Genomic DNA, 12,914 nt, shown 5'->3' on the forward strand with positions numbered 1-12,914 from the left:
ATGTTGGCTCTATCAACACTGATGATCTCTCTTGAAAGTGACTTGGAAATGCATCAAATATCTCATCCATGGGTGCCTCAAAGAGGTTTTCACCTTTGAATATGTCTTTTTTTTTTACTTTTTTGGGTTCTGACACTACCACAATGTGGTTTTCACCATCATACCTTTTGCATTTTTTCTTTTTTATTGTATGACTGAGATATTTGATGTTAGCTTTAGTCATGTTGATCCTCTATTCATTGGTGGAAGACGTTACAGGTTTGACAACTTTAAGGTAGAAGGAAAGAGCATAGTCACTCTGGAACTTGAGGACTTCACTAGATGCATTAGGGTTCTAGTCTATAAGCTTAGGATGTGTGAGTGAAAGAGTAGTGATGGGTTCGATTGCATTCATGGTATAGTCATTAAGTGCTTAGACCAGCAATTCAAGACCTATGATAACTTTGTCCATAGGTGTGTTTCAACACCTCTGAGTACTAATGTCAGCAATTGATGACTCTAGGACACTAGTTGGATCAGACCCATCCAACCTAACCCTAGATGTTTCACCCACTTTGATTTCGTTTTCATAGACATGAACTTGGTCAATGTCTTTATTAGTAGTTACTTCTGAAAGAGAATCAAACTCATATTCCTTAGAATCAATGCATGGTGAGGGACTGTAGAACTCCCCAATAGTGATAGGGACATACTCTCCTTCATCTTCTAGATTTTTACATAGGTACTCAATATGTAACACCTAACTATACTTGCCTTGTCTTGAATGGGAATAGTGTGAATCAGTATTGTCCTCAGAAGAATCAGTAGTACTATCCATAGTGCTAACATGTGGCACAAAGTCATCTGGCTTAGCAAAAAATTTAGCAAAATTAGGAGGAATAAGATAAGGATAGGGATCTTCATCATTAGATTGTTCCTCTTGAGTATCAGACTTAGCTTCTGACTCGTTTCCAGATGAACTCTTAAGTTTTGGTATAAATTTATTAGGTCCCAAATGGAAAGGAACCTTCTTAAATCCTAGACCATTTGTACTATTTTTTCTTTGAGCTATTGCCTTCATAGGATCAATTAGGCTATTTTTATTGCACTAAATAGGGCCAATTCCCTTTTAGCCAAAATGCTTCATGAGTCTAAGACCAGGACCATACTTTTCAGGAGTGATCTCACGAGCTTGTTTTGTTAAGTCTACTAAAGTCTCTTCTTTGTAAAGCCATGTAGCAATGGCTCTATTTTCACTTTCATCTTCTAAGGGAACTGTAACCTTGACAAAAGTTCCATTATACTTGGTTTGAGGTGTCAACAAAAATGGCTTCTTTTCCTCAGATGGTCTTCCATAATGATGAGGAGACTCTAGAAGAGATGTTAATGATAGCACTGGTTCAATATGGTACTCACTCATGCTAGTTTCTTTCAGGTTGACTAACTGTTCAATTTATTTTAGCTTGTTGTCATGATAATCAATAGATTCCCTATTAGTGGGTACAAAATTCTTAGTAGCTTTGAGCATATTTCAGGTGTAACTAGTACTGGCAGGAATAGTGACTTCAATGCCATGAAATGGGAATTTGACACATTAATGGTATGTGGAGGGCACAGCATGCATCTCATGTATCTAGGGCCTTCCTAGTAGGATGTTTCAAGCCAAGGGAATGTTGAGGACTTGACAAGTGACATCTCTTTCTATAAGACTGACATGAAGGGGCAAGACCACAAGACTGAGAGACTTTCGTTCAACTTCGTCATACACTTTAATAGTAATCTTGCGACAAGGACCAATAGAGTCCTTAGACTAATTTAATTGTCTAAGCAAAGTAGTAGAGACAATGCTTAGCCTAGCACCATTATCGATGAGTACTTGACAAACATGTGTCTAATGTATCATGACCTCAATGTGTAGAGGTTGACTGTGTGGGTGACTCAGTGAGTTATCATCCTCCTCAGAGAAAGTCATAAGATAAGGTGAGGTCAAGTGACTTACCATGGATTGAAATTGCTCAAGATCAAGATCTTGAGGAACATTTGCCTTAGTGAGGACTTTTTCCAAAACCTACCTATGAGTAGGCAAGATTTTAAGCAACTCAAAGATAGAGATTTGAGCATTAGTTTGTTTTAGTTTATCAAGAACACTATAGCTAGTTGATGTTACATTTGTTGTGAGTTTTGTACCTTTTCCAAATAGATCAGTAAGGGCTTTGTCTTTATGTTGTTCAAGATTAGGATCAGAAGGCGCAAGGCCTTTGAGCACCAACTTGGCATGAGAGTAGGTAACAACATTAGCATAGTGTTGTGAAGGTGTGTTATCCATTATGTTGGAAGTAGGGCCCCTCAAGACAAATGGTGTCATGGGTTTATCATTATCTTGTTTTCCCTTAATGGTAATGACATTATAGTATTTAGAATCCATAGGTTCAGCCATGTTGATCACATTGTCATCATTGGAGTATGCATAGTTGACCTTGTTGTTGGGTTTTGGTTTTGAAGTCTCTCCTTTTTCATAGGCTAGGAAAGGCTCTTTGAATGGCTTGTGATCCAAGTTCTTGTTATGTCCATTTACCACAAGTTCACCAACATCAATCATGTCCTAGAGTTTATGGTACAAGTTTATGCAGTTGCTAGTTTTGTGTCCCTTATTTTGGTGATACTCACAAAATGAGATTTCATTCCACCATGGTGGTCGTAGTTGTGGATCATAGGGATGAGGGTTTTCCAGTGGTGAAATAAGCTTGTGTTAGAGCAATGTTCTGTAAACCACATCCAAAGGTTCACCCAAGGGTGTATACTCTCATTTAGGGTGTGTAGCCCATGAGTTTCTTGGTTTGTTCCCATATGTCTTGTTGTCAAGAGGAGGCTTCTTAGTATTCTTGGCCACATTGAGACAATCTATGAGATTAAAGGCTACCTTAATAGGCTTAGGAGTGACATTGTCAACAACCCTATCATGTACAATTTCTTGGTTCTTGTTGATGTACTTGGGTTTGTCCTTGTTAGAGGTAGAGCCTTGTTTTGTGTCCTTTTGAAAAGTAAGTTCACCCTTCTTGACCATTAATTCCTCTATGTGGATAGCATGTGTGACCATGTCTTCAAAGGTACATGGACCTTAAATTTTGACTCTATACCCAAAATTAGGTAGGAGGTTATCCATAAAGATGTCAAGTTTCTCTATTTCTAGGATTTTGTGTGAGTATTTAGTATAAAGTTGTCTCCACCTCTAAAGGAATGTGAGGAAAGGTTCCCCAATCTTCTACTTAAGATTACATAAATCTTAGATGTTAATAGGGTGTTGAATGTTATGAGAATATTGCTGGACAAACAAGTTGGCAATTTCATCAAATTTTTTGATACTAGGAGGCAAGTGTGAAAACCACTGCATAGCCTAACCACCTAGACTTCTTGGGAATAAACACATGAGATACGTCTGATTATGCATAAATTCCATAGACAAGGCACCAAATTCCTACAAATGATCTTGGGGATTAGTAGTTCCAAACTATTTATCATACTTAGGTAACTCTACTTCTCTTGTAAAAGGAGGCATGTCTATGCTCTTGTCAAATGGAAATGGACAAAGAGCATCTAAGGTGTATGTTTTTTTGGGTTTGTCTTTCTCACGCATCATCTGATCCAGTTGGTCTTGCATAATTTTTAGTTGTTTTTGGAGTTTGGAAGTCTCAATTTCCTCTTCAGGTGAAAGTTTGAGAAAATATTTTTCTTTCTCTTTGTTGAGAAAAATTTCCATGACCTTTTGAAATTTTTTATCTTTATGACACTTTGCTAGGTGTTTAGGAAGCATTTCTACCTCTTCCTACTCCCTATCAATGTCATGGTCTTTTTCTTTGTCATTCCTAGTTTGGTCTTGGTTTATGCTATGTTCACCGTGTTCAGGTTCGTAATCAGCCATTGTTGGAATTTGTTTAGTTTCAGTATGTTGTGATTGGAAAGGTCCTTTGAAAAAGAATTCAAATATGTTTTTTGGAGATGTGGGACCTTTGCTAGTTTCTGGATCCTCTTGATACAAGGGATTCCTAGTTTGTTGGAAGTTTATAGAGAATGTTCTATGGACCCAAGATGATCTAACAGGTGACGGGGATCATGAAGATTCCTCACTAGATGAACTAGAGATGGATCATGTAATGACTGAAGAGTGACCTCTACCACGATTAGTACCCCTAGCTCTACCTCATCTAGGTCTTTGGGGATAAAACACTTTGCCACTTCTTGTTGCCACAATCGTAGACAAGGACAAAAAGCGAAGGCTTAAACAAGGACCATAGTAGAACATAGTCTCAAAAACAAAGAAAGATAAGGGTATTGTATACTAAGGTATGAGTCATCCAAGTAATGGTTAGAATAGCCAAAGATGATGACTATCGTGACATGTAGTATGACAAGCACCAAAGACCAAAGACAAAGTGAACAAGAGACAAGGCTAGCTTATGTGTAGGTCACAAGTCATTAGCTAAGCAAGATGCCTCTATTTGACATTGTTTGCAGATAGAAAAGAGGTAAAATGTTGTTTATTATAGACTAGATTTAGAGCACAAGTAGATACTAAATTTTGAAGTGATTTTTTTGGACAAATTGTTGGTTTTTTTTGAAAAAGATAATTGGTTTTCAGATAAACATGGGAAGCAAGCAATAGTTTCAAACAACCCAACTGAGGACAAAGCAACTCGAAGGGGTGGGGGAGTCTTGACATTTAGTTTGTTTGACAATTTTGGACAATTTTTAAAGACTTAATAACAAAAATCCTTTTATCCCTAACATAGAAAATTGGTAGGGAAGGCAAAACCTTTGTCCCACAACTTATGTGCATGCACACACCTCACACAGCTGTGTCACCCCCTAGAGGACACTCGTGTTTTTGGTGTATTCAAAGGGCTCAATAACATATATGCTAAATGAACACCCTTATGGAAGGGGTCAAGCACATATACCACCTTCCAACGCCCAGTTGCATTCCTATGGTGAGTTCTATAGGAGAGATTCTTCCCCCTCCTTGCACAAAGATTATGCCTCCTTTCCAAGGTGAACCAGGTAGTAACTAACTCAGAGGTTTTTACTTGGCTTCCATTCATACCAATCCTTGATGGCTTCATAAGAAAATTTGAGGCTAGTAGCCCACACCAGTATCAATAAGTGCACACTCTTGACTAGCAAGATTGGGACCGGTGTTGACCAGTGCAGTTTATAGAGCCTCTTCTTGATATGTGATATTAGAATGAAGAAGAAGAAATTAATATTTCTTTGGAGTCTTTCACTCAACAAAGCTTCTTTATTATAGTGAGGTGGAATCTTTGGCAAAAGGAGTGTGCTCACTTGGGTCATTCTCAGAGGTTGGATCACTCCGGCAAGCCCTCTAAAGGATTGACTCAGACTGGTGGTTCAGATCTAAGGGTCAAAGTTTTTGATTTCCCTTAAGGGGAAAGAGCATACTCCTCTACCTCATTTCCTCACCCAAACATGCAAGATATGTTAATCACTGAGTTAGCTTAATCGATCCCACCATGTCCTATTCCAAGACGTTGATCCCCTAAAAGGAAATCATCATCTCTTTATTAAAGGCTTCATTTGGGAGAACCACTAACTTTCTTGCCTCCCTTCGATGTCATCTTTTAGAGGCTTCTAGGTTTTTTATTTACCCTTGGTCATGACCTCCAAGTGGTAAAGAGCATACTCCCTATTCCCTTGTCTTGCACCCTACAAAGTTCACAAGACCTATTTATACTATGTGTGAAAAGCAATAAAAGAAGACACAATGTTTATGTGGGTTTGAAACAAATCTTTGTCAAGCATATCTTTGACAAGCATCCTGCATGCATATAGTCAATATATATTTGAAGTGTTTGGATAAAAGGTATCTTTGTCAAGCATCCTACAAACCACTGTTAAGTTGTTGAAAACTAGAAATTAGAAACAAAATGCTTCAGAAAACAACATTAGTCAAATGGAAGCTTAACTATGGGATGATAAAATTTAACTTTTTTTGTTCATTTTGATACCCATAAAATAGCTCAAAAAAAGCCAAAACCTATGAAAAAAAAAATTAATTTTTAATTATAGATTTTTCAAAATGTCCTATAAACCACTATTAAGCTATAGGAAAAAAAAATAGAAATCAAAAATAAATTGCTCCAGAGAAAACTGTTAGTCAAACAAACATCTTGATAAACTAGAATTTGAAAACCTGTATTTCACATTTTTGTTGCAAAATTTCATGTGAAATCATCCATAGACCAGCGCAAAAAAATAATGTGCACCACACGAGAATCCATGCAATTATGCTCTTTTTCACTTGAGAAAGTGTAGAGGAAGACACAAAATTTTCAGGTCTTCACACAAAAAAAAAAGATTTCTCACACGAAAATCTGGAAACCTATATAGACAGAACAATAAAAATGCAAAAAATATAGAAAATGAGGCTAGAAAAATTGATTTTTTAAGCCCCACGGTGGGCACCAGAAATGTATATGTGAAATTGGGGGCCTCTGATCCTCACATACACTTCAACATGGTCATTACCTATGAGATCATCCCGAAATAAATATTGTATTGTTTATTTGAAAAATCTAACAAAGCGACCTATTGCCTTCTAACTAGAAGGATTATGCTTTTGCTCTCAGAATGAGAAGTAGGCAACCAGACCTCTAGAACGAAGGATTTATGCAGCTAAAAGAAAGTGCAATTAATCTAGATGAGAAATGCAATTATTAATCTAAGAAATGAAGAAACATAGTATGCTAAATGGATGCATATTTAAAATCTAAATGATATTACAATGAAAGAAATAAAGCTATGAAAATGTGAGCAGAGTAAGAATTTCAGCATAAATTTGATGCAAATTCCAAAATTCATCCTCAGTAATGAGGAATGGAGAGCTTCTTTTATAGAATCCAAGAGGTGATCAATGGTCAAGATTAATCGAAATGGACGGTCAAGATTGAAGAGGAGAGCCAGTCATAATGGTAACTTCCTCTTGAAAAGGGAGTTAATTGGTTACCTTTGAGTGATAAAAGGAGTTAACTGCATCCTTTTGGGTAATAAAAGGAGCTAACTGAGTCCTTTTTGAGTGATAAAAGGAGTTAACTAAGTGCTTGTTGAGTGATAAAAGGAGCTAACTAACTACCTTTTGAGTGATAAAAGGAGCTAACTAATTCCTTTTGAGTGAAAAAAGGAGCTTACTGGTTCTTTTTTTTGAGTGAATGTCTAATTTAATAAAATAGAATATGACCTCATAAATGGATAACTTTAACTAATTGAATAATTAAATTCAATAATTAAAAAGAGGAGATATCTTATTAAATTAAATGTATTTAATTCCTTTGTATATTAGCTAAAGAGGTAATTTTAATTTAATTAAAGTATAACACTTATAATTAAATTAAATTAAATTGATAGGTTTGTGTAGCTAATTTGAGTCAATATTTAGGAATTAAATAAATAATATGATTAATGAAAATTATGGTTTTCTGCATTTGACACCTAGGTCAAGTAGTGATCATTAGAATTAGAATTGCATAGTAAAATAGGACTTAGGAATAGTTGAATAAACCAAAGTTGGTTAATATGGCAATGTGCCAATTTTGGGGTATTACAAATCCAACAGAGATTTAGTAGCAATTCAATTCAACCTCCTTAATGAGGAATTATGAGCCCCTTAAATAGAATTCCTAGAATCCGTCAACAGGTGAGATCAACTCAGATCAATGGTTAGGATTGAAGCAAAGATTTAGTTAAGATGGAAACTTCCTTGTGTAGGTGAAGTGAATTGTTTCTAATTTGAGTGTGATGAGTGATTAACTGAACTTGTCATGGATGTGAGATCAAGTTAACTAGATTGATTCCAATTCAAGAGATAGTTCACTCAGAGTTTCCATTTAGAACTGAAGAGTAGAATTAGGAAAGATATTTAATTTAATAAAATGAGATATGACCTCATAAATACCTTTTCTATTTAATAAAATAATCTCATTCAATTGATTAGAATAGGCATATTTATTACATTAAATAAATTTAATTCCTTAGTACAGTAGCCTTAGGTGATAATTTAATTTAATAAAGTATAAATACTTTAGATTAAATTAAATTTAAATCAAATAGGTTCAATGAGACTAATATGAGTAAATACTATAGGAATTAAATAATAAGTATGATGAATGCAGATTAGGGTTTTTTGCATTTGACAATTAAGTCAAGTAGTGAGTAGCAGAATAAGAATTGCCTAGTGAAATAGGACTTTAGAATTTATCAGAAATAGAGTAGATTTGTTGATCATGGCAATCAGCCAATTTTGCGGTATTACATCTGGATAGAACATCTAGATACCTGAGATTGATAAAAGATAGCCAAATCAAATTATGAGTCGTAGAATCATTCCCAGAATTAGGCTTGATCCTCAAGAGTCGAGGTTTAGATTGTCCCAATACTTGTAATCAACTGATGACAAGATGAAATAGATGACAAAGATGCCAGAAAGAGGGAAACAAGATGCCCCTAGTGGTGAGATGTCCCGAATGATGAGGACATAAGATGGGAACAAGATGCCTCGAGCAATAAGGATTTAGATTGTATTGAATTTCAAGTTCAATGATGTAATCATCCTACCCCCTCTGGAGTGAAATTGAAAGATGGCACACTAGAAATATGATGTAAAGTAGTAGATAAAGATATGTAGAAGAAATTTGAGATTCAGTAGAATGTAGAAGGGATTAGAACAATCAAAAGAAAATATAAAGAGATCAATACAATCTGAAGAAATATAGAAAAGATCAAAATGATCTAAAGAATATAGAAGAGATCAAAATGATTAGAAGAAAATTTAGAGTCAATTCGGCATGATTTTGCGATCCAGAAGACCAATTTTGACCAAGAGTTGACCAGATAAAACCAAAGTTGAATTTTTCCAAAATAAATTTTGAAAACATGAATAATTTTGAGTTGAAAGGATTCCAAGAATTCAAAATTATTAGAAAAATTTTGATTGCACAAGCATTGTATCATGTCAGTCCCAAAATTTTAAAATGTGTTTTTCAACTGCTTAGTTGTGTTAGATTTCAAATTCAATCCTGAAGAAAAATGAGGTCAAAGTAGCCAAAGTAGCCAAGAGGGTGATTAATCGATCAGTTGTGCAATCATGGAGAATCTTGATACATTTGAAGAGATCCACAATCCCCCATCACAAATGATGGGAACAGAGTTGCAAATGAATCTTGTGCTTATGTAAGTGAAGTATGCAATGCAAGACTATGTTAAATGCAACCCTAGGTCTGATTACCAAGCCTCAACCAATTATCGTCATTGAGCATAGGACAAAATCCCATATGTCATACAATTCCTACTAACATTGCAATCATGAGAATATGAATAGGACATATGTTGTAAGTTTGTTGGGATTAAATGTACGCATTCAAGGCACAAGAAGCCAGAATGACCAAAACATTTGTCCATTTTATTGTAGCAAGTTAACATAATCATCAAAACATAAATGCTAGGATGACCAGAATGTTGCTTGCATGGTAGACACACCAAACACATGAGAGATCCATCTTATGCTAAGTGCTTAGTAATTATTATGTCCCCAATGACCCTTGTGTTCATAACCTAAGACAAAAGTGTGCTAGATATACTCGTAGTGACCCATAAGTTCACTTAGTAGGATGAGTATTAGTATGTACTATAGCATGAAGAATTCACTCTAACAAAGAAGGAGAAGAACCAACATTATTGACATATTCATATAAAAGGAGTCAAGGTACACCCGGCCATCCAATACAAGATGGAGGCTCTTATAGTGGAAATCCCTCTTATAGGAATTTATCCACTGATTGGAACTAAACTACAAACAAAAAGCAAAGAAAAGATCATGTCCCTAGTCATTACTTCTCTAGTCAAAAATGACATCATGAAGTTTCTTGCGGAGACATGATAAAGTGAAAAAAAAGCAAACAAAGAAAAATGTTCAGCATATCCAAATAAGTATGTCATTTTGAGTTCATTTTTGTGTCATAGGATTGATGTCAAGTGTCAATGTCTAGAACATGTTTGAAAGAAATCTCTTCAGTAGGGTGATGATAGTAGACAGACACAGTCAAAACAACTAATGATTGAAGTCAAAGAGGGATCTCCATAAAGGAATCTGGAGACATGACCCAAGCAATAATAGGCAGACACAGCTGAAACAACTGGTGACTATTGCAAAATAGATACTATGAGGAGAATCTTGAAAAGAGTGACACTAGTGACAATAGGTAGACACAACTAGAATGACTGGTGACTATCGTGAAAGAGATTCTATGAGGAGAATCTTGAAAAGAGTGACACTAGCAATAGTAGGCAGATACAACTAGAATGATTGGTGACTATTGTGAAAGAGATTCTATGAGGAGAATCTTGAAAAGAGTGACATTAGCGATAGTAGGTAGACATAGCCAGGATGACTAGTGACTATCACAAAAGAGATTCTATGAGGAGAATCTTGAAAAGAATGACACTAAAGGGGAATGCCCTCGAGCTATGATGAGACTCAATCCATGGATACATGAGTAGAAAGTGGGAAAAGCAGTAAAGTAACCATACAAAGAATCAAAAGATGCACTACGAGATCGAGCATTGGGAACAAGAGGTGCCTATTTGCCAAGTTTTTACCTTCTTGGCAGAACTTCTCTTTTTTTTTTTTTTGCTACCACGATGCCTGTTTCCAGGTTTTCACCAATGGCACTTTTTTTGTTTTTCAATTTTTTGCATTTTTCTCTTTTTTGATTTTTTTGTATTTTTGGGATTTTTCAATTTTTTTTGTGTTACCAAGGCGCCTATTGCTAGGTTTTCACCAGGGTAACAATTTTTTTAGGACTTTCTCTGATTTTTATGATTTTTTAGGAATTTTTGAAATTTTAGAATTTTTTTAGAGATTACTAGCTCTCAAGAACAATTACCTTGATTTTGCTCCAGTGTCTAGCAAGGTGCAGGATGAGATGTAGTAGCAAGTTGGTGGATAAGTGGAGATGGATAGGCAAGGAATATGAAGTGGTGAAGGTTACTCTCAAGGAAAGTCTTCACAAGATTACCCAAGCTAGGGAAAAAGATATAACAATATAAGCTCATGGTACGATGAAAGGTGTCACGTAAGTAATCCAAGAAAATGACCATGTCAAGAGATTGCTAAAAATTGAGTTTTCTTCTTTCTTTTGTTGATCAAGACGAAAGGGTTTACTGAATAGGATAGCAAAGTTTGTTATGGAGGTTATGAGTGAATGACTTTGGGAATGAGGACATCTGAAGAATAAGCAAGATCATGATAGGATGTCATGGATGGAAGAATTATTCATGATGCTTGTTTACCAAGTTTTCATCATGGTACTTGTCCAAGGTGCCACAAGAAGTGGTTTTCATCATAGGATGGATTTATTTGTCTTTACTTTTGCTACCAAGGTGTCTATTTCCAGGTTTTCACCAAGGCACATTTTTTTCTTTTCTTTTTTTTCTTTTTTTTTTTTTCTTTTTTTTGGATTTTTAAATTTTTTGGAAAGAATTCAAGCCTTTCTGAAGTTAGATAGAATTCCTATAACAAAGATAATTTATAATAAGCCAAGGCCATAGCAAGGTACACTCAAAGATGTTGATAAGGTAATGGAAGGGAGATAGTAGAAAATATATATGGAGGATAAGATTTTAGGCTATGGATGAGATAAATGGGATGGAAGGATAAAAGGTAGAGGATAGAAGGTGGAGTGGATAGGGTAGTGAAAGGGATGTGCAAGGGTAGAAGAAAAAGTGGGCAAGATCAACATTGGCACACACCTTGAAGGGTAGTGGAATGATGGAGGAAATATGGATGAAATAGTATGAGGTTTAGATGGAGTGGAGGCCTTTCGAAGCTTAAATGTCAACTTTGATTTTTTTTCAATATTCAAGTCCTTCAAAAGAGACTTGGGAATCCATATAGCTTTTGATTTTTCATTAGATGCTTTGGAACATATTTCTTCAATAACATATTTAAGAACCCATACTTTCTTTGGTTGAGCTCTTTGAATAGTGGACCTTTGTGGTCCCTTTTGCATATTTTCCATCTTGACATTCACATGTCAATTAAAGGGGACATAGTGAACTTTTGAGGATGGATTCATGCACTTATGTTTGAGTTGATCATCCAAATTGCTTCCAAAGGACTTGGGACTTGTGGATGGATGAGGCCAATAAGACTAGTTTAGATGGAAGGTTGGATGTGAAGAGTTCAAGTATGTGCATCTTTGTTGATCTTAGGGTAAGGTAGGAGGAATGTGTAATGAGCTAAGAGTGGAAGTAGGAGATAGAGGAACATAAGGTCCCAATATGGATGGAAGGTTTGAAGGTTTTAGCTTAGATGGATAGGGACCAAGGATAGATTTAGAAAATGTGAATGGACCATGAGTAGGGATATCAGCATCTTTAGAGTGAGCAACATGACCAATACCATCAATAGATTTATGAGTAATTTTTATAGGAGAAATACATTTGACAAGAGTATTTAAAGCTTGAGCATAGTTTGTAAGTGAATGTAGTGAGGTAGAACAAGAGGGTGAGGCAACACTTTTATCTTGAAAAGGAATTTTAGGTAGTATAGGAAAAGTATCCTTCTCTTGGTCTTTAATAGTCTCCTTAAGGATGGTGGAAGGAATATCTTGATCTTTCTTAGTAGAGGTGCATGACATGCTAGATGGAGGACTATGTGGCTCTTGAGATGGAGGCACAAGATATTGGAAGATTTGAAAGGGGATGAAGGTATCTTGGTCTTGATCAACACTTGTTTCTTTATCATTTAAGTAGTCCTCTTGATATCAAACCAATTCTGAGGATGAGGAAGTATCTGAATATGTATTTGAATCTATTTCTGGAGTCTACATAATAGGCTCTTCAAGTTCAAAAGGAAAATTACTTGGAGT

This window comes from Cupressus sempervirens, chromosome 5, assembly GCF_028749045.1.
Source record: "Cupressus sempervirens isolate cs-2001-9-10 chromosome 5, ASM2874904v1, whole genome shotgun sequence".
Lineage (NCBI taxonomy): Eukaryota > Viridiplantae > Streptophyta > Pinopsida > Cupressales > Cupressaceae > Cupressus > Cupressus sempervirens.